This window comes from Vicugna pacos, chromosome 24 (genome assembly GCF_048564905.1).
Source record: "Vicugna pacos chromosome 24, VicPac4, whole genome shotgun sequence".
NCBI classification, from domain to species: domain Eukaryota; kingdom Metazoa; phylum Chordata; class Mammalia; order Artiodactyla; family Camelidae; genus Vicugna; species Vicugna pacos.
In genome coordinates, this window is record NC_133010.1 from 20,634,958 (window position 1) to 20,658,353 (window position 23,396).

The window sequence follows — 23,396 nt, forward strand, 5'->3', positions numbered from 1 at the left end:
CCTGTGCTGTACAGTGTAATCTTGTTTATCTATTCTACAATTTTGAAATCCCAGTCTATCCCTTCCCACCCTCTACCCCCCGGTAACCACAAGTCTGTATTCTCTGTCCATGAGTCTATTTCTGTCCTGTATTTATGCTTTGTTTTTGTTTGTTTGTTTGTTTTTGTTTTTTAGATTCCACATATGAGCGATCTCATATGGTATTTTTCTTTCTCTTTCTGGCTTACTTCACTTAGAATGACATTCTCCAGGAGCATCCATGTTGCTGCAAATGGCATTATGTTGTCGGTTTTTATGGCTGAGTAGTATTCCATTGTATAAATATACCACCTCTTCTTTATCCAGTCACCTGTTGATGGACATTTAGGCTGTTTCCATGTTTTGGCTATTGTAAATAGTGCTGCTATGAACATTGGAGTGCAGGTGTCATCCTGAAGTAGATTTCCATCTGGATACAAGCCCAGGAGTGGGATTCCTGGGTCATATGGGAAGTCTATTCCTAGTCTTTTGAGGAATCTCCACACTGTTTTCCATAGTAGCTGCACCAAACTGCATTCCCACCAGCAGTGTAGGAGGGTTCCCCTTTCTCCACAGCCTCTCCAGCATTTGTCATTTGTGCATTTTTGAATGACGGCCATTCTGACTGGTGTGAGGTGTTACCTCATTGTAGTTTTGAATTGCATTTCTCTGATAATTAGTGATATTGAGCATTTTTTCATGTGCTTTTTGATCATTTGTATGTCTTCCTTGGAGAATTGCTTGTTTAGGTCTTCTGCCCATTTTTGGATTGGGTTGTTTATTTTTTTCTTATTGAGTCGTATGAGCTGCTTATATATTTTGGAGATCAAGCCTTTGTCGGTTTCACTTGCAAAAATTTTCTCCCATTCTGTAGGTTTTCTTCTTGTTTTATTTCTGGTTTCCTTTGCTCTGCAGAAGCTTGTACTAGGTGACAACATTCTTAACATTCATAATTCTTTTTTTTTTTAATAAGGTGAGTTTGTTTATCCTTGGATGGGGGAAGGAAATGCGGAAGAGTGATGTATCAGCAGTTGTTCCAAGTTAAAACGAAAGAGAAAGATGACTGTCAAAGAATTTATGACTATGATAATCAAGGTAGGTGACCGGCATTCTGTATAAATTTTAAACAGTGTTAGCATAGAAACTGCATCTGTTTACAACTTCAGGACAAGGTTTGTTTGTTTTTCATGGCAGAACTAATTCCATTAGTTTCAAAGGACTTTTGCCCACAATTATGCCCTATTTTTGACTTAGTTTACTTAGAACAGTTGTATTTTCTTGGTTTAATTTTTTTTATGCAAGAATTGTGGTTTAGAGCTGTACTATATTTGAAGTGGCTTTTATGAGTTTATGTTTGTTTTGATATCTGATTGGGACAAGGTGTGTCCTTTTGTCGACTTTCTGGTTTCTGGAAATAATTTAATTTTTTTCTTTTCCATGCCATAAATCAGATGTTGAATAGGTCCCCTGACTTTTTTTCTCCCTTTAGAGTGAAAATATTCTATGGAAAAGGGGAGGGAATAGTTAGAGTAAATACGGCTGTAAGTTTTAGAATACCACCATTCTCTTTCCTCCTCCCCTTTTTTGCACAGCAAAAATTACTTTGGATGCAATAAGAAATACAAATTAGTCCTTGTCTCTTGCTCAGTTTGTCTACCTCTTCAGACCCTGCTGCCCTATGACCTCTAACAGGCGTTTATACCAGAACAATGTTTAAAAAATGTATTCAAGGGAAAACAATAATAATACACTTTATATTTCCAGTATTTGTGGTGGTAAAATATAAGATATAATAAAGTTGGGCCAGCGAGGAAGAGCCAAAGGTAAAAATCCAGGAAGCAAGACATATGTCATACAGACAAACCACAAGGAGCTTTTGTATAGCACAGGGAACTATGTTCAATATCTTATAATAACCTATAATGGAAAAGAATCTGCAAAAGAATATGTATATATATAACTGAATCACTTTGCTATATACCTGAAAATAATACAACATTATAAATGAACTATACTTCAATAAAAACTTTAAAAACAAAAAACAAAGAACTCAAAACCGGAACGCACAAAGAACTTCTCCAAACTAATGCTGTAAACAAAGACCAACCACCCAATAGAAAAATGGCAAGAGACTTGAATAGGCATTTAGAAAAGAGTGTATAGAAATGGCCAATAAACATATGATAAGGTGATCCACCTCATTATATAAAACTTTATGAGATATGCATATCCCTTCAATGGCTAGAATAATGTGTCAGTAAGGATGTGTAGAGCAAAGAGAGTGCTCAAATGCTGTTGGTGTGTATGTAAATTGATGCAATCACTTTGGGAAACTATTTGATAAAGTTGAATGTACAAATATATTATGATAAAGCAATTCTATTGCTAGATATTCAGTCAACAGAAATGTGGGCCCAAGTGCAACAAAAGTCATGTACAAGACTGTTTGTAGTAGCCATTTGTAACAGTCCAAAACTAAAAACAGAAAATGCCTATCAACAATAGAATAAATGATAGTATATCCTTACAATGGAATTTTTACAGAAGTGAAAATGAACAAATGACAGCTACACACCACAACAAACAAACACTAAACACAAAGATGAAAGTGAATTATTTCAGTTATATAAAGGACAGCAAGCAGTAACTGATGATGTTAGAAGGCAGGACAGAAATGATCGTTGAGAAGCACGGTAGGTAGAGTGAATGGAAGGTTGCTTGAGGAGTTCTGGGAAGCTGGTCACATTCTCCTTGTCTTGAGGGGGGGTTACATGCGTATTCATTTTGTAAAAATTCTTTGAGCTTGGCATTTATGGATCATGCATTTTTCAGTATTTATGTTATACCTTAATAAATAGATTTAAATTTATAATATTAAAAATTTTAAAAACTTCAAAAAAAAAAAGACATATGTCATAAAACTCTCAACAAATTTTTATTGAACATTTTTTATGTTCAGGAACCCAGCTGACCACTGCTGAAATTACAAAAATGTGTAAAATGTAGTCCTTACTTTTGATGAACTTAACAGTCAAATGTAAGAGACACACTCACAGACCCAAATCATAGCACAAATTATAAAAGATACTTGAGGACGACTTCAGTGCTAGCAGGGTGTCTAAAAGTGGGGGGGTTTTTTCTTTTGATTGTTTGTAAACAGCTTTATTGAGATAAAATGTATATGTGATAAAATACACCCATTGAACCTGCACATTTGAATGACTTTTAGTAAATGCATGTACAGTCGTACAACCTCCACCACAGTCCAGTTTTAGAACATTTCCAGTCGCTCCGAAAGACATACTCGTGTGCCCATTTGCAGTCAGGCTCCCTCTTCCACCCCCAGCTTCAGATGCCGGTTGATCTGCTTTAAGTCTGGGGCTCATTTGCCTCACGACTGAGATGGTGCCCTTCGGGGGACTTTACCCAGTTCTGGTGGGAACGTGAACTACTCTTGGCCACTGTGCCCATTATCTTCTAGGGACTCTTCCTCCTGCCCCTTTCCTGTGCCTCTTTCCTCAGCCTCTGTAGTTTCCTCACACTCAACCTAAAACTCAAGAGGGCTTCCCTGCAAATCTCAGAGCAGCAGCTCCCTCTCTGAGCAGCTCTCTTCCCTGAGGCTTCATCCCATAAATTGTAGCTGTTTGGTCCTCCTCAAGCTCCCAGCTCTGGCTCCCCAACCCAGTGAGACCATCACACTCCACCTGTGTCCTCCTCCCTGCATTGTGGCCTGGGAGCTGGGTTACACACGGACTTTCAATTCATTTGTCCTCTGCTGCCTTTTGCCCAATGTCTGAAAATACCTCATTTTATATATTTTACCCAGTTTTAAGGTGGGTAAAATTCCATGATGTTCTATTATTCCATGATGACTAGGAGAACAAATTCTACCTTTAAGGTATTTTCCTATTAATCCCATATACTGCCTACCTATGGCCAGTTCTGTATGATTGAATTAATTCTCAACAAGTCAGCAGTGGATTAATCCAGTTTTGAGATCAAACATAATAAATATAGATTACATATACACACGTGTATATCTATTTTTTAATAATTTTTTATTGAAATATAGTCAGTTCACAGTGTCAGTTTCTTGTGTACAGCATAATAGTTCCATCATACATGAACATACACATATTCATTTTCATATTATTTTTCATTATAGGGTTACTAAAAGATATTGAAAATCAGACAGTGAAAATCTTGGAAGACCTCGTAGAAAAGGGATGGCTTTAATATCAAGAGATGGAAGGGGTAGGACATCCCAGGGAAAGAGAACAGCACAAAGAAAGCGGACAGGAAAATGTAGAACAATGAATAGGTCAATGGAAGTACAGGTTGGGGTCAAGGGTGAGACTGTACAGAGGCTGAGGAAAGGTCATGCAGGTTCTTGAGCCTCAGGCGAGAGGATCTGAATTACTCTGAATAATGTGCTTAAGGTGCAGGTCAGCAGCTTTTCTGTAACAACCTGGATAGCAAATATGTTAGACTTTGCAAGTTAAGAGGCAAAATCACAGATATTATGTAAGAACTTACACAACGAGAGAGAAAACAAATTTCCATAATGAAATTCAAAATATAACAACAATAATAATTACTTTGTTGTCATATAGGCCTACCATATGAACTTCTTTGGGGGGACACATTTTACTTAATCGATGTTCAAAGTTAGCATGCCGTATAAACAAATGCATTATCGATGTTCACTTGTTAATAAACCATGCTTAATTAACAAACTGTACAAAAACAGGCAGCTGGCTTTTATCCACAGGCTATAGCTTGTCTACCTCTGCACTAGGGAATCATTTCATGCTTTTCAGAAAGGGAGGTGGTCTGACCATAATGTTGGTGACATCAGCAGGAGACAAACTGGAGGCAGTATCATATAGGCAAGAGATAATGAGAACCTAAATTAGCATGTCCTGGGTTTGGATGGTCATGTTCAGGAAAGCATCCAACGGGGACCAAGTAAGAATCCGGGGTAAAGTCAAAGCTGGATGGAGCAACACTTACTACTCAGATCCTGAAGCCTTGTTGTAAGGAGTGTCAGCTCCCTTTTCTATACCTCCTTGATCTGTGCGGGGCCTCTTACTTGTTCTGGGAAAGGAGTCCTGATACCTCCAGGCAAGTCTTGCCCTGATGGAAGCAAAGTAAGAAAAGCTAAGAGAGTTTCCAGAATCAAACATTTGAAAGATGAACTAACTGAGCACGAAGAAGGCAAGCACTTTGAGTTGTGTTTGCAGAGACTCTTTGAAAGAAGGAGAATCATTTCTCTCTCGAGTAACTTTGTAGTTACCGTGAGTCATCATATCTTTGCAATCCATTCTGTGTGATTTGTACAATCTTGTCAGTTGGGTCAAACTCTCAGTTATGGACTAGATATCCTACTTATCAACAGCTTTTAAGGCCACATGAGATGGGATACTGCATCTAGTGAAACTGTTTTCCAAATAGTGGTAATGATGTGCTGTTTCATCTTGAACCCGCACCTTATTCACCCAGAATCCAAGGTGAATATGCAAGTGTGTTTCAAGAAGCCATATCTGGGCGGGGGAAGTCTGTTTACATGGAGGACCAAGGATCCTGCTTGGACAGCCTGTGTTGGGGGAGAGGGAGCGCTCTCACTAAAGCAGTGTCTGATGATGAAGTTGTTCTCCAGCCCGGTTCTCCCTGACTTACCTTTAGTTTTAGAGCACTGGGGAGACAATGAAGGAGGGAGTTAAAACTGAGCTGAGAGATTAAGAACACTTGGAATTCCTGATTTCGTCAGTCACAGGAGACTTGCTCTTCACACAGATCTCGGTACCCTTGACTCAGGTATTTACCACCTTTGAGCAGATGTTGGCAGCAGGACACTTGCATGTCCCTGAAAGTGAGGACCTCCTTAAGTGTTGTGCCTTGGCCCCCTGGTCCCTGCTCTGACTGGCATTCATAGATAGCATGATGGAGATTTTGGTGACAGCTAGATGATGGTAGACGGAGAAAACATGGTGAGTTCCATAGAAGCCATCACGTGTAGTCTTTGAAAACTCATGAAGGTAGTCACCCCATGAGCACATGTGGGACAAATGTTGGGGTGGCCTCAGAATATATCTTGTTGCCTGACATCCTTGGTGGCACATGGTCAGCTAAAAATACATATAGCACTGACTCAAACCACCATATAAACAATTATATATGCAGACTTCGGTGTTGTATAGATACGTGAATTCCCCTTCAACAAATTAAATTATATTTGGCATGTTATATTCCTCCTGGAAAACCACAGAGAAATTGCAGCCATGCAACTAGGTTATTTCCCACGAAGTGTTTGCTTTATAATGAAGGAAAACAAGCATATTTCTTAAGGAACAGGTGTAGTGCTGGTAGGTAGGAGAATAGCAAACAGCAGGGGCCTGCTGCCTTGGAAACAGCCTCGTATCCCAGCAACAAGCGCATTCATTTGCCTGGCCTGCCCCGTAGAGTTCCGTCAACACAGGTAAAGGGCTCGCCCACAGAACTTAAGTGACAGCCTTTCTGTTCCAGGGTAAAGTTAGGCCCAAATATGTAAACTTGGAAGTGGAGGTGAAGCCAAATCATTCTGCCAAGAAGCCAGTGGTTTGGAAGCTAAAAGGTCAGAAACGTAGGAGTTAAATTTATTCACACCTACCGTTCATCTAGACGGGCTAGACATAAGTTTCTTTATTTGTCAGTTCTCCTAAAGGAAGGATCAAAAACGTGGTGGCAGTGGTCCTGCCCACCAGCCTTCTTTGGGTTAAGATGTATAAAGTTTTCCCCAAACTTCACTTGACCTCTGGGTCTATGTCTTAAGCCACAAAGACTGGGAGAAAGAGGACAGGACATTTCCTGGCAGTGATTTGAAGGTGTAGCTTCCATCTTCCCACATATTTTAATTGTAATCCCTAAACTATGTGAGAACGGTTGAGAAGATTTTTTGATCTGGAAAATATCCAAAATGTCTAATGAGGCCCATAGGAAATTTCAAATGATTGGAACTAGCTATGATATAGCATATAGGCAAAGTTTCTGAGGCCAGGGCAAACTTTATAAATATAAATAAATATAATATATAATTTTAATGATTGCATAAAAAGAAATTAAGTATTTAAATAAAACTTTTCCTTTAGAATGGTTTAACCCTTTTATTAGCAGGTGTCATAGTCTAGTAGGTCATATACACACGTGCACAAAATGTTTAAAAGTTTTTTATAACTAAGTCAACCAAAAACCGAAAGAAAAAAAAAATCACTTTAAGAATGCATCTCAGCTGTTAGTTTCTTTTAAAAAAAAACTCAGTCTTTCCTTCTGACTGAAAATGATATCAGGTTCTAGTGAATTTGTATTTTAAAAAACTAACAAGGAGAGTAATGAAACAAATTATAAAATTAGTTTAAAAATTCAAGTGGATGCCTGAAAAATGTCTTTGGTAACTGGGGAGATAATTATTTATAACAGAGAACAAGTTGAGTAACTGTATTGTTATCATTATGACAACTTAGGCTTTTAGAGTGAAATCTTAAACAGAAGGAAATAATTCCCTACCTCCAGGTTGGTGACCAACCAGCCAATTTAGAGATTAAAACTACAACTCCATAGTATTATATTTCAGCTGCTTACACTGAATTAATTAGTAAAAGGAAAGTACAAACAGATGAGACTTTTTGGGGGAGTATGATTGACAAGGGAAAAACAAATGATGCCAAGTGATGATATGAAGAAAGTTTCATTAGAGCATAGGGTGAATCTTGGAAATAACCACAGGTAAAGTGAATCATATAAGGCAGAGAGTCTTGAAGAAGATAGTGAAAGAAAATTTTTGAGAAAAGTGAATATAGAGAAAGTAGTATATGTATATGTTATTGAAAGCTTAAACATCCAAATGTATTTTATTTTAAGCAATGCCTTTAATTAACTGTAAACAGCAAACTCAGTAGTAGTTATGTCAACTTCTATTTTAGTAACACGTTTAAAGCAGATTACAAATCTCCTAGTAACAATGTAGACACAGTTCTTGGGGGGAAATACCGTTTCTTTTCAGTGGTTGGTTCTGAAAGACAATGTATTTGTAGAAAATGAAATTTAACCCCAAAGAGTTATTATTTTGTAGGCAAAGTATGTGAATTTTGACTTGCGGCTTGCCCATAGAAATGTGTTTAATTTTCCAGAGGACAATTCTACACAAGGTTCAACCAAAGGTTTAACAGAAAGTTTCAAAGATTTCCTAAGAGTCCTCATCTCACTTGCTTCCATTTTACTTCTGCTTCTCTGTGGTGATTACTGATACGCAAGAAACAATTATGCAAGCATTTATGTGGCTGTGACCATGCATGAGTCAATTAGATTGCCTATTTTTTAAGTCTCTCTTCCACTTTGTAGAGCAGACTAACCCCTTCGCTCACACTGCATCAGGCCTGTATTCTGCCCTTTTGAGGAAGAATGCGTTACACCAAAAAAAAAAAAAAAAAAAAAAAAAAGAGCAGCTCAGTGAGATCAGGGCAGAAAGTTAGTATCAAACTTCCCCCTCTCCTTTAAAAATTGGTCCACAAACTCCTCTTGAGATCTATTTAAAACTCACATGCAATGCTCAGAAAACAGCAGTTCTTTAGTAACGGGATCAGACAGATTCTCCATCCCTAACCACCCCCTCAATGCCTTATTCTTCTAGATTTATTTTAGATTGACCAAGCCATGCTACTTATCAAAATAGCAGATAACTTTCTGTGAGAAACCCACTTTTCAGGAATACGGTTCTCTATAGATAGAAGAGAAAGTCTGGGATGTGAAACACAGTCTGTTCAATATCACTCTAGGCCAGTGTTTAAGCTAAATATAATGGACCGATAAAAAGAATAGCATGGATAATGCAGAAACAGGAGGTTAAAAAATGTTTTAATTGCCTTTGAGGGCAGCCAACTTGCCTTCCTTCCTCTTTTCTTCCTTCTGCCCTTTGTTCCTATGTGCTGATGAAGCTAAAACTAGCATTAGTGTGCATTCCCTGAGCACAGAGCAGATGCTTGAGGCTGCTAGCGATGAGAAGTGGACTCATACAGTGCTGAAAAAAATCCAACTTGGAATTTCTGCTTCACATGTTTGCATCATAAGAACCACCGGGCCTGCCTTGATCAGATAATGGGATGCTGTTTTATTCTAGGTACACATTCTGTATTAGGCAATACAGCAGTTGATGTTGGACCTTAGTTACAAAGGCAGGGACTGGATCTCTTTTTGCTCATCATCACAGCCCAGGAGTCTAGCAGACCATTGCATACAAACAGCATTCAGGAGATACCAGGGGATGAAGTGACTCTGGTTAACTTTTTCTGAACATTTACAAATGCAGATCCATAAAGAAGACAGCATTGAAATAGCCATGCTAAAGCGATTTGCCCTTACCCAGACACACCATGTTCTCTACCTCTCCCTATATTTTGACCCATTGCTTACTTAGTGTAGAATTTCTTTTAAGTAGCCCTTTATATAGATTCCTACTTAGTCCTCCAGTTTCAGATGGAGGAATAACACTTCCATGATGTTTTGGCAGACGCCTCTGTTTTGTGATGTTTCTTTCTGCACATACAGCATCTTGTACATACTGCTCTCTTATGGCTTTGTGATTGCTTATTGGCCTAAAAGGATGCCCTCTCTCTACACTATGAGTTCCTTAATGGTAGGGAACATATCTTTTCATCATCGTAGTCCTAGTCCTAGCATGGGCCTGATTTGTTGGGAGATATGCAATGTCCATTGAATGAAAATCATTTCCTTTCACATTCCAACAGGAAAGTCAGACACCTGATCAAGCAATTGTGGTATAATATGATGCATCTTATAGTAGAAATATGATACAATAAGGCCAATGAGAGCACAAAGGAGGGGATGGTTATTTCTTTCTGGAGTTTGGGATTAGGTTTTACAGGGAAGATAACATTTGACCTGTCCTTGGCACATGAGAAGGAGTTCACCAAGCAGGTAATCTAGAGGAAAGAAAACAATAACCAAAGATAAGATTTAAAAGTACACAGTATGGCACTGGAATTCTGTGTCCAGCCAAGAGGGAATAACCAGAACCAGATTTATTATCTCACCTGAGCCAACTGAAAAAACAGGCAAATATATGAAGTGATGATTTCAAGGTATTATACACAGGTAACAGGACACTAATGCATGCAAGATGGAAAACAAGTGAGATGAGCCCTATGGTTGTCCCAACTTACCTGGAGTTTCCAGGTCACAGTTCGGGGAGATGGAACCCAGGCAGGACCCACTGGCCTCCCTAAATCAGAGATGGAGCTGGGAGTCTCAAGAGGCTCCATTGTCCTTGGATTGTGTGCAAGGAAAAGTACTGAGGCTGCAAAATCTCCAGAGACCTGAGGAGATTCCTTCTGGAGTTTGCAGCTGAACGCTGATTAAGACACTCACGTGAAGAAACTACGCGAGGCTGGAGAAAGAACAACCAAAAAGATCAAAAGGAATAATCCGTGGAATTAATCCATTGATGGAAATGGCTCCTGTTCCCATAGTCAGAGTGGAAAACCTCATAATTTAGAGATTGGGTAGAAAGTTTTTGCCTCAATAGTGGGACAAGGTTGCCCCTAGACTCAAAGCTGCTCAGGTTTCACCTAACAAAGCTCAAAAGCACGAACTGTGTATTCGTTTTTTATTGCTGTGTAACAAACCACCACAAATGTAGCTGTTTAAAACAATGCTAAATTTATCTCACGGTGCTTGTGAGTCAGGAGAACAGGTAAGGTGAGCTGGTTCCTCTGCTCAGGGCCTCACCAGGCTGAAATGAATGAAGTAGGGGTATTGGCTAGGGCTGTGATTCTCTTCTGAGGCTCGGAGTCCTCTTCCAAGATCATTCAGGTTGTTGGTAGAATTCACTTTCCTGCAATTTTAAGACAGAGATCCCTGTTTTCTTGCTATCTGTTGGTCTGGGGACGACTTTCAGGTCTTAGAAGACCCCCCCACAGGCAACAGACCAGCAGGAGTGTGGCCTCTGATGCTGCTGCTGCTTTTAAAGCCTCCTTTGATTTGGTCAGGCCCCCCTGGGATGATGCCTCACTGCCTGATGTGGTTTTAAATGCATATGGAGGAAATATTTATGACAATTATATTAAAAACAAGGAGCAGTAAAGGGATATAAATAGAAGCATGGATTCTACACTGTTTTAAACTGATCGTCAACACCAGGAAACTGTGATAAATTGTATATATATAAAACATAATACCTAAAAATTATACCAAGTGATATGTATAAACACACCATAGGTACATAATAATAGAATTGTATAAAATGTTCAAGTAATCCTTGGAAAGTAGGATAAAGAACACAGAGAAGCAAACAGAGAAAGAGAATAAATGTAAAACAAACATAGGCGACAATTCATGATTTTGGGTATGGTGGTGACTTTTTAGACATGATGATACCAAAGGCATGATCTATGAAATGAATAATAGATAAGTTGGACTTCACTGAAGTTAAAAACTTCTACTCTGAGAAAGACACTGTCAACAGAATGAGCAGACAGGTCACAGAATGGGAGGAAATATTTGCAAATATTTTGCAAAATATCTGATAAAGGACTGTTGTCCAGAATTTTCAAAGAACTCCTAAAACTCAACAATAGGAAAATGAACAATCTGATTTTTTAAAAAATGGGCAAAAGATCTTAACAGACAACTCACCAAAGAAGATACACAGATGGCAAGTAAGCATATGCAAAAAATGCTCAACATCGTACATCATTAGGGAATTGAAAATTAAAATAATAATGAGATACCACTATACACCTGTGAGAATGACCATATATTTTTGAAAACCATTTGAAAATTTTAATATATATAAAAATTATATATTTATTTATATATTATATATGATATTTATATATTATAAAAATTATATATATATATATATAAAATTCTTTGTTCTCTTTTACACTCTAGGGAAAATTTTTTTCCCCAGCTTTCTCTTTCAATACAAATGAAAATAGTACAGAGCCTTTGCTTGTATATTAAGACAGACACATACACACAAATAATATAAACACATGCACATTAACAGACTATGAAATCGGAGACCTTGTTCAAAATTATGTTTCTGTGTCATATACTAGCTTCCTGATACAAGTTAATTCAAACTCTGAGACTCAGTGTCTTTATCTGTACAATGGAAATATGTCAGAGTTATAATAATTAAAATGAAGTGATCAAATACAATTTGATAACTGCACAAGGCACATAGTAGGGGCTTAATAAACACTGATAAATAAATACTCATTAAAATTATAAATATAGCTATTATTGCTAAATTCAACATCATTACCTGACATTTTATTTTACATAGTTTATGAAGTTTAAAATTAATATATCAGTGAAATGTCTATATTTGTCTCTTAACTATAAAAAAAAGTATGTTTAATTAATTTTTTAATCTTTTGGAATGCTTCCACTTAAAAATCTGGTCATTAGACTTTGATAGTGAGAACAGAATAATGAAGTGAACAGTCCACTTACTTATTAGTGATTGTATATTTATCTTTCACAAATGCCAATTCTTAGTCATTATGAATACATTCTCCCTCTCCTAATTGCCTATTTAGTGAAAAAATACATAAAACTCCAGTTTATTTAGGGTGCCTGTAAAAGAGGTAATCAAATAATTGAAACATTTCTACACTTCATGTTTTCAAAGAAAATCCCAATCAAAATGAATTCCAAATGGGCAAGCTGATTTGAAGAACATTTTTTTTTCCAAAATTTTCAGTTTAGGGGAAAGGGTATATAGCTCAATGGTACAGTGCACGACTATCATGCTTGTAGTCCTTTGTTCAATCCCTAGAACCTCCATTAAATACATAAATAAATAAACAAACCCCAAAAAACAAACAGAACAACAACCACAAAAATACTTAAAAAAAATTTCCAGGCCATGCTTTCAGCAGTATTTCCTGTAGCATCTGTGAGCAGTCATGTTCATGTTGACACATGATGTTGAAAATGATGGTGCTGAAGCTCACTAAAGTCTTTGAATTATTGGTATAATTTATGCTAAGTACATTATTTAAAAACATAATTTATTGTATATTAATTATTTTTGTCAACTTTGCACATTTCAAAAAACACATATACCACATGTACAGAGATTTTAAATCTATGCTTTGCATAGTCTCAAGAGCTGGACTGCACGGTAAGACTATATTCCAACCAGGCTTATCTGAAACAGAAGATAAACATACATCTTGAGCTGTAGTGATGATTGGATATGAATTCTGAAAACTTGAAGACTGGTATTCAGAGGCAAAGTATTTTAGGAATAGCTGAGGAAAGATTCTTAGCTGTTCAAATTTAGTCTTTAAAAGATAAGACTTAGCATGTATATTTGTGGAAATATTTTGTATTCTTAAAATGCCTCTAAATGAACATGGCTTCATTGAAAATAATGTGGATAGATTGAATCATCTTGTTGAAAATAGAAAGCAGACGATAAAGGATAAAGGACTTTTTTTGAACTAAAATTTTTTTTACTGAAGTACGATCAGTTACAATTGTTGATTTCTGGTGTACAGCCCAATGTCCCAATCATGCAGATACATACATATATTTGTTTCTATATTCTTTCTCATTAAAGGTTATTACAAGATATTGAATATAGTGCCCTGTGCTATACAGAAGAAACTTGTTTGTTTTTTAATCTATTTTTATATGTAGTGGCTAACATCTGCAAATCTCAAACTCCCAAATTTATCCCTTCCCACTCCCTTTCCCCAGTAACCATAAGATTGTTTACTATGTCTGCGACAGACTACAAGTTTTTTAAAATCACTTTCTAGACGGCGGGCAAGACAGCTGGACAAGACCTGCAAGCAGATCCTCTGGGCCCCCAGGGACTGTAGCCCACACCATGGCAGATCCTCAGCGCTCTTCAGCCCCCAGGTGCTGGACCGCCTGCACCAACTTCTTGTGCACCCAAAAGGGAATTCTCCTGTCTGCTGAGATTATCTTGTGCCTGGTGATTCTGACCCTCTTCAGTGCCTCCACGTCAGGATATTCCTCTCTGTCGGTGATTGAATTGATCATTGCTTCTGTCTTCGTTGTCATGTACGTGTGTGACCTGCCTTCCAAGATACAATTCATTCACTGGCCTTGGAGTGATTTCTTCCGATCCTTCACAGCAGCCATCCTCTACCTGGTCACCTCTATTGTTGTCCTTGTTGAGAGAGAAAATCGTTCCAGAATTGTTGCAGGGGCGCTGGGCCTATTGGCTACGTGCTTCTTTGGCTATGATGCCTACGTCACCTTCCCCTTTTGACAATAAAGACACACAGCAGTACCTGGTCTGTGACCCCACCTAAGCCACAAAGCGAGGGAGGAGGGTACCTCAGATTTCAGACTCCAGGCCCCAGGTTATGACCCACTCCAAGTAATCTCCTCAGTGTGGGGGTGGTTCTCTGTGAATAAACAAATAAGAAACAGATTGTGGGAACAACAACAATAAAAGTCACTTTCCACGGGCAGTGGTTCCAATCTTAGTTCAGTTTCCAATCTCACTGATGCTGCCTTGGGGCTGTTCAACCACCTCCATGTCTAAGAGATTAGTCTGAGGCCTGGCTGGTGGTTGAACTCTTAGCTTGATTCTCAGAGTTTCTGCTGTGCGGCTTTGCGTCTGTCCCGTGCATATGCCACTCAGGCGTAAACTAGGGACTTGTCTAGTGTCGTACACGGTTTTGAGACATCCTTTTCTCCAGCTCGCTTCTCTCCAGGATTCCTCTGATACTCGCTACCCCACAGACGTCCCTTTTCCCAGTTACTCTGGGCAAGACGGTGAGATTTTTAGGGTGCCTGTGTCACTGCTGCTGAGCAGTTCCGTTCTGGGGGCCTGCCCTCAGGAAAAGAGGGGACAACTAGAAAACTCTTCCTCAGATGTGTTGTTCCTTCCTTCAGGTTTTGACTCCACGCCACAATCTGCCTGATTTCATTTACTTTTAAGTGTATGCAGATATTATTTTTGTGTGTTTTGTCCAGAGTTGTAATTGTAATCAGCAGGAGAGACAGGCCAGAGTGTGGTCAGAATTGGGATCCACACCCTGATATTAGATGTAAGAAAAAAAAATGTAAGGGTGTTTGTAAAAATATGTAAAACGAATATAACAGAAGAATAAGGTCTTGGCAATCACATGGTCCCATGGAGCCGCCCCAGTCGTTGGAGTAGGAAGGGGCTGTGAGTGCCAAGTAGAGACAACACCAATCAAGTATATTCTTAAAATAATACGCGAAGTCAGAGCTCAAGCATTTTAGTTATGCCGAGATGTCTTGATGCCCTTTCTCATACTCTTCTTCAGTGGGCAGTTTGCACAAACATCCTTTAGTGATGTCTAGGACAGTGGTTTAGAAATTGCGCTACTCGGAGGTCTAGGCATTCCATGGAGCCCTTTCTGGGCCAAAAGTAGTGCGGAGTGGGTGGACACCCAGGTACTACTCCCTGCTTCGATCACAGTAGCCCACTTTTATCTGTTTTTCCTGTTGGGCTGTGTTATAAGATGTCATTACAACTGACATTTGCATTGGCAAAACAAAACAAAACAAAAATAGAAAGCCACCAGACTATGTACAGTGAAGAGCCTGGGTTGATCAGCAGTAGGGTCTGTGATGGTGCTTTCTAGTTCTTCTCTGATGCTTGTAAAACAGCTGAGATAGTCCAGATAAGTACGGAGGACTTTTCTGGGATTGCTTGGGGCACTATGGGAGGTTCAGAGCAGTAAGTGTTTCTGCTCTTCTGATTTAGAGTGCTTGTCTGAATACTGGAAAATGCAGCATTAGCTGTTACCAGTTTTTGCGCCTTAACTTGCTCGTCAGAGTAAACCAGCTTTGATGACTTTAAGTTATCAAACCAGGGGGAGGGTATAGCTCAGTGGTAGAGGGTGTGCTTAGCATGCACAAGGTCCTGGGTTCAATCCCCAGTACCTCCACTAAATAAATAAACCTAATTACCCTCCCCCAAAAGAAAACAAACAAAAAATAAAGTTACCAAACCAAGATGATACTGACCCAATTCACTCTTTTGGAAAATATTTACAAAGTTATCAAACCAAGATGATACTGACCTGTTTCACCTCTTTGGAGAATATTTGCTTTTTATGAGGCGCCTGAAAATGCTAAGTACTTAATACAAAGGCATTATTTTAAATCTCATATTTAAGGTATCAAGCTACTGGGGAAGAGACTCTTCCTTGGGTGTCTTATAATGACCAGGTTATATAAAGCTGAACAATCTTGGATCTGCACTTTAGGGGTGGCTAAGAAACAATGGCATTTAATAGTCCATCTCCCAACCTTCCATGAAATATTCATGAAGTAGTACAAAAAGGTGAAAATGCACTGTAATCCCTGAAGTAAAAGATGAAAGTCATAAAGGAGATTCCTAGAAGTATTTCAATTATTAAATTTTCAATAGTGCCACGTTAAGAAAGAGAATTGCTACCTAAGGCATATAGCATCTTTTGAATCTAGCAAGCATGGATGTGAATTATGTGGAAGGAAGTCTATGGCATACCTTCCCCAAATCCCTTCACTGAGAGTCCCTAGGCTGGGAACACAGAGCTTCGCTAAAGAGAAAGGTGGGCAGCCCTGACATTCACTGTGTGGAAACAGGTTTCTGAACGGTCAGAGTGCCCCTTCCTGGCATTAACAGCCCCTCTCACCTGACTCAGTTTCTGCCATCCCCACTACACTATAAGGCTTAAAATAAAGACCTTGGCATATGTAATCCTCTCAAAGGTACAGAATTTCAGGTGAAGTAATATCTTAATCTTTACAGTGCTGTATGCCAATTATATCTCAACAATACTAAAAGAAAGAATTAGGAAAAAAAAGAAATAAAATTTTAATTAACCACCCTTATGAAAAAAATATTTCAGGTAATGGTAGAGGTAGAGGAACCCTAAAAGCAGGAAAAGCTGAGGGAAGGGTAAAGTTGTCACATACCATTCAAGGTCCTGAAAGAAGAATAAATGCAGTTAAATTCTCGAGAATAAACATCCTCTTTCTAACAGAGAATTGGGAAGTGATTCTATTTCATTTCAAAAGAGCTACACAAGAGAAGTGCTTGGCAAGCAGTAAAAACTGGAGTAAGGCCTGTGCGTATCAAATCACAGAATATTAGGGAAGCAGAGTCCATTAAGACCTAAGCTAGACGGTAAGGGAATGAAATAGCACCTTATCTGTCCTCAAACTCTGGGCCTACATATTTTCCTCCTAATTCAAAATTGGGAAAAAGTGGGAGCTATGGAATACATTTCTGCAGTATGAGACAAAGAAAATAATCTCCTAAGAAGTTTTTAGAAAGTCTTTATCTAATACTGATTTGCTATAGGAACAGGGAGAAGTATTAGAAACATTGTTTCTAGAAGTCCATCAATGGACGAATAAATGAACAAAACGTGGTATTTAAGTACAATGGAATACCATTTAGCCTTAAAGAGGAAGGAAATTCTGGTACAACAATGTGAGTATACTTAGTGCCACTTTTCTGTGCACTTAAAAATGGTTAATATGGTAAATTTCACGATATATTTAGTACAAGTAAAAAAATGCCCCCCAAATCTATAAAAACCAAAGAAGTCAGTCACAGAAAGTACATACTATATGATTTCATTTCTGTGAAATGCTAAAACATGTCCCTAAAACCTTGGCAATACAGTTGTAAATACAAATAGGAAGATCCTAAATAAACTATTAGAAAATAGGATTCAACTGTATATTAGAATGAATGTGTGTGTGTGTGTGTTTACACCTCCAGGGTTTGCTACAAGATAACATAATATTAGAAACTTATTTATATAATACATATATCAATCGTTAGCTCAGCTAAAATAAAAGTATAAAGTAACCTTAACACATACCAGAAAAGCATTTGATAAAATGTGAAACACCTTCCTAACAAAGTTCAAAAACACACTGGATAGATGATTTTATATGTGAGTCAAATGTAGTTTTAATTATAGTGATAACATTATTTCAATTCAATTTGTAATTCAATTTGTAATCTGATTACTTCCAGGAGAAAGTTTCAGTTTTGCATGTATCTTTGACACTTGCTGATATCTTTCTTTTTTTTAAAGAAGAAAGAGTTAACATCAGTCTCAGAGCCTTAAGCAGGCAACAGTATATAAATAGAATATTTATAACATTGTTTTGTGTTTTTTTTTTAAAAATGTATGGTTACCTTCCATTTATGAGAGGTAATTCTGATTTTCCATCTTCTATAATGATTAAGGTTTCCTTCTTAATCTTAAATTAATTTACTTTTAAATTTACATTTAAAAAGTGACACAAATTAAGAAAAATCATAAGTAAATAAAAGCACATGTAGAAGTTATGAAATTAGTAGCTGGCTGATGTCAATACATTGAATAGAAAGATACTGTCCTAACATGATAAAGAGTACTTATTTTAATCAAAAGTTAGCATCATGCTTTCAGATAAATATCTCTGTGAAAACTGGTGAAGGACAAGGATGCCTGTCATCTACTTCTATTGCTCTGGCCAAGATACTGAGACCTGAAATAGAAGTGAGGTGTGAGTATTGGTGAGAAAGAAATGCAATCATCATTATTTAGAAATCTATGATTTTTTTGATAGTAAATCACTTTTTTTCATATTCTTTTCCATTATGGTTTATTATAGGATATTGAATATCATTTCCTGTGCTATACAGTAGGACCTTGTTGTTTATCTATTTTAAATATAGTAATGCGTGTATGTTAATCTCAAACTCCTAACTTATCCCTTCCCCACTTCCTTTCCCCTTTGGTAACCATATGTCTGTGAATCTATTTCTGGTTTGTAAATAAGCTCATTTGTATCATATTTTAGATTCCTCATCCAAATGATATCATATGGTATTTGTCTTTCTCTTTCTGGCTTACTTCACTTAGCTAGATAATCTCTAGGTCCATCTATGTTGCTGCAGATTGCATTATTTCATTCTTTTTTATGGCTGAGTAGTAGTCCAAGAAATCTATGATCTATGATTTACTATTTTTTCATATTTCAACCTCTTCAAAATTGAGATACATCTCAGAATCAGCAGTTTGTAACAGTTTGTTAATGTCCCTTCTTTTTGGTAGCATGTAAAGTAATTACGTATCCTACAATTGATGATGCTATACACTCAATGAAATATGGTAGTTTATCAGTATATATTTAAGAGTTTCAAACAATTAAGAAATTTTATCAACCCAATAGCAGTTCAGCAAAACAGCTTGTTAAAAATGATAAACATATCAAATTCAATAATGCTCCTTTATACCAATAATCATGAAATAATCAGAATGGAGGTCTCATTCAGGACAACCACCAAAATTTTAGGATACCCAGAAATAATCCCAGTGAGAAATATGTGTTGTCTAGGTGATAAAATCTATAAAACTTCATCAAGAAATATTTTTTTAAATTTTTGAATAAAAGTTACTGATTTTTGAACTAGAAGATGGAATATCATAAAGATCTTTCTGAATTAAGTTACAAATTTAAAATATTTGCAGTTAAAATAGTAATGGAATCAAGTCTAGAGTGAGGAGGTGCTTGAAAACTTATTTTAAAAATCATATGTAAGCATAACTAGTTAAAATAGCTTAGGAACTTACTTTAAAAGAAAAGTAACAAAGGAGGAATAGCTTTTCTGGGATATTAAAATACACCGCTTAGCTATAGTTATATTATTATGCTGGTAGAATTAATATATTTATAATGAAAAACAATAGTTCAGGAATAAATATAATTAGGTATAAATTAATGTATCATAATGAGAATTAACAATCAGTAAGGAAAGACAAGGTGATGTTGATAGAATTGTTCAGAATTTGAGAAAATACAACTAGATTCTGACCTCATTCAATATATCAAAATGCATTTCAACTGGAATTTAAAAAATTATGTAGAAAGCAAACCATGGTACAAGTGGGGAACGGAGACAAGAAAGAATAGATACATCAAACTTTTGAGAAGTGGAAGGACTTTCTAATTATAAAATATATATAAAATACATAAAAATATATAAAAATAATAAAAGAAATTCTTTTAAAACATCACAGATTTGACAGAATTTTTTAAATGTAAATATTTTAATTGTCAAAAATACATTCAAAATGTTTAAATAAAAAATTGGTAAAAATTTTCAATTCTAAAACTGAAGTTAGTATCCTTAAGACATACACGCATACATACACATACATGCATACATTTATATACATACATATGCTCATACAAATCAGTAAGAAAAATTCTAAGGCCCAATTGATGAACAGGCACAGATCACAAATTAATTCATAGAAAAAGAAAAACAACCAAATAACAAACATATGGCAAAATATTTAACCTTGTAGGAATCAAAGATATGCAAATTAATATAAGAATGAGCTAAGATGTCAATAATGCTACAGCCGGTGTGGGGAGAGGGTGAGAAAAAGGGACATGAACATTAATAGCTGGAGTGTAAACTTGTGTTGCTATGTGAATAATTTGTCAGACTATATCAAAAGTGTTTAAAATGCTTTGGTCTACTTCTGAGAATCATTTCTAAGGAAACAATTCTCAATTAAGGAAAAACTTTATGCACAAAGATGTTTATAGCAGCATCATTTACAGAATGAACAGAGTAGTGGTTAAATAAACTATGGTAAATTTCTGGGATGGAATATTATGCAGGTACTGAAAATTATGTTTAAGGTTGAAATGCTTATACAAACCATTATATAAGCTGAAAAAAAAGTAGTATACAAGAATTGTACATACAGCATTTAAAACAAACTTTTGTAGGGGAAAAAAAAGATTAAAAGAAAAACTCCAAAAATATGTAATTCAGTGGTGGGAATATGGGTGAATTTGGTTCTCTTACTTTTCCATGTTTTCCAAAATCTTAAAAATAAGCACGTACTATTTTTATAATGAAAAGGAAAACATGATTATTGCTTTTAAAGTCCTAGCCTATGCCCTAGGGAATGCATGAAGCAGCAATGACAAGAATACATAAACAAAAGCCTATGTATCAATTCAACTGGCAGAGTAGTAACACTGCTAGCAAACATAAAAGAGTAAAGTTTATAAAGGGTCGTGGTTATTAAGAAAGAATACAGGGAGTGTGTATGGGTCATATTTACATGTTGATGGGTGGGCATGAGGAATCAGTTCCTCTCTTCCAGTTACAGAGATTTTTAGGGAAGATGTTATATTTTAGGAGGAGTCTGAATGATGGAAGTGAGGGGGAAATGGTGAAATGTCAGAAATAGACATTTTTCTGTTTCCATGTGTTTGATATGGAAGTCTTAAAGACTGGGATGAGTGAGAAAAGTTGTGATGAAAAAACAAAAAAGAGGGAAGTAGATATTGAGTGAAGAGCCTGTCACTGCCAAAAAAGGCAATTCACCAATTTAAGGGCTCTAAAGAGGAAGATGTAAGAACCTAAAAAGCAATGAGCCAGAAAGCACACCACTGGGACTCCGTGGAGGGCTGCTGGGGTAGGAGGGGGAAATTTAGACGGGAGGCTCTTGCAAAAAATGAAAAAGAGTATGTGACCAACTATGTGTATCTGTTATCATCTCCTTGATCTGGGCTTTCCTCTCTTACTATGGTCATGCATGTACCATCTCAGGGGTTCCCAACTCTCAAAATAAATTGTGATATCAGACATTTACATGCTTGGGCTTGTGAGTGTGGTAACAGTAGGGCCCCTACGATGGCAATAACATAGAGCAGGGAAGTAACTGTTTTACAGGAATCTGTTTCCTTCTATTTCTCCATTCTGTTTCTAGGGTCATTGCAAGTATTTTTGCAGTTGAATGGAATAGCAGCTTCTAAGAAATAAAAAACAGATGTTAGAGGAAGGCATTCCAGGGTGAGTCAGGAGAAGCCCTTATGGACACTGTGTTCACAGCTTGCCCTACACTTTGCCTTGTGGTAATCTTGAAAGATGCCGTATTCCCAGCTCTTCCAGGGCAGCACCAAGTCTGTAGTGGAGGTAAAAATGTCAAACTATGTTGACTCCCAAGCCTGAATGTCCTGTGGAAAGAAAATAAAACCTTGGCTGATCTCAAGACCACTCCTGTTCTTCCTGATTCACTTCACAGATCTAGAAAAATATGTACATATAAACTACTTCTGGGGTAAATGTTAATCATATAAAACTAACCTCTTAAAATAGAACTGAACCTCAATTTTCACAACTCTTTGTTTAATAAAGTTGTTCAGAATCAGGTGAGGTTGTTCTACATACACACAAAAAAGTAATGCCCTTTTGGAAAGTTATATGAAACATAAGTATCATACTTTCTTGGAAATGTTAGCTACAGTTTCTATAGGAACTTAGCCACATAACATTCTGAACCACATTCGTGGTATGCATTTTTGAGGTTACGTGCAATTTATGGCACCGAATTACAATTGATTTGTAATTTACAGTAGGTACCTGAATTTCTGGTATATTTTTAAGACAGAAGAGACATGATTATGCACTCAAATGAGAAAATATAAAAATGTAGATGAAAATGTGTTTATATGGGAATATGATAAAAATACTTTACAGTATTTTTTAAATCTGGAAACATTCTTTAATTTGACTGAAAAGCTTGTACAAAGGTGGTGGAAGTAAAGACAATAAACAGGAGTTGTCATTCCTTTACAACATTCCATTGTGGATCACTTCCTTATATAGTGATAGTATAAAAAAAGTAGCAAAGGTACTCTCAATATATGTCTACATACCTACTTAACTATGAACATTTTTTTCCTGAAATCCAACTGTCTTGATTATCTAATGCTGAGAAACTACCCCAAAACTGAGTGGCTCAGAGTAACAACTGCTTTATTATGTGTTCATGATTCTGATGTGTGGGCAGTGCTAGGAGGGAGTAGCTTGTCCCTGTTTCGTGTGGCATCGTCTGGGGCTTTTCAAACAGCAAGGGGTGGCTGAAATGGCTCGATTTGGGTCGTAAGTCTGCAGTCTGTGTTCTCAAGGTCTGCTGGATTCCTCGGTCATCCTCCATCTGATCTCTCCATGTGGTTAGTAAGTTTGGGTTTCTTCACACCATGGTGATCTCAGTTTAGTCAGACTTCCCAGAGCACTAAACGGTTAGTTGCCAGGCAAACTCCCCAAGTTTAGCCTTGATCCTGGCACAGGGCCATTTTTGCCAGCATTCTATTGGTTAAAGCAAGTCACAAGGCCCCAGCCCAGATTCAGTGTGGGAGGGCACTCCAGGGGCATGACTATTGGGAGATGTGGTTCATTGGGGGCCATCCTCGGAGGCTAGCTACTACATCAATGTTTATGAAAGAAATTCCATAAACATTAAATGGAATCTATTTCCTACTCAATAACCAAAAGCAAA

At 37.1% G+C, this 23,396-nt stretch overlaps 1 pseudogene; it reads left to right on the forward strand.

Moving 5' to 3' along the window:
• Positions 1–6,504: 6,504 nt before the first annotated feature.
• LOC102527055 (proteolipid protein 2 pseudogene) lies at positions 6,505–14,347 on the forward strand (annotated as a pseudogene).
• The last annotated feature ends 9,049 nt before the right edge of the window (positions 14,348–23,396 follow it).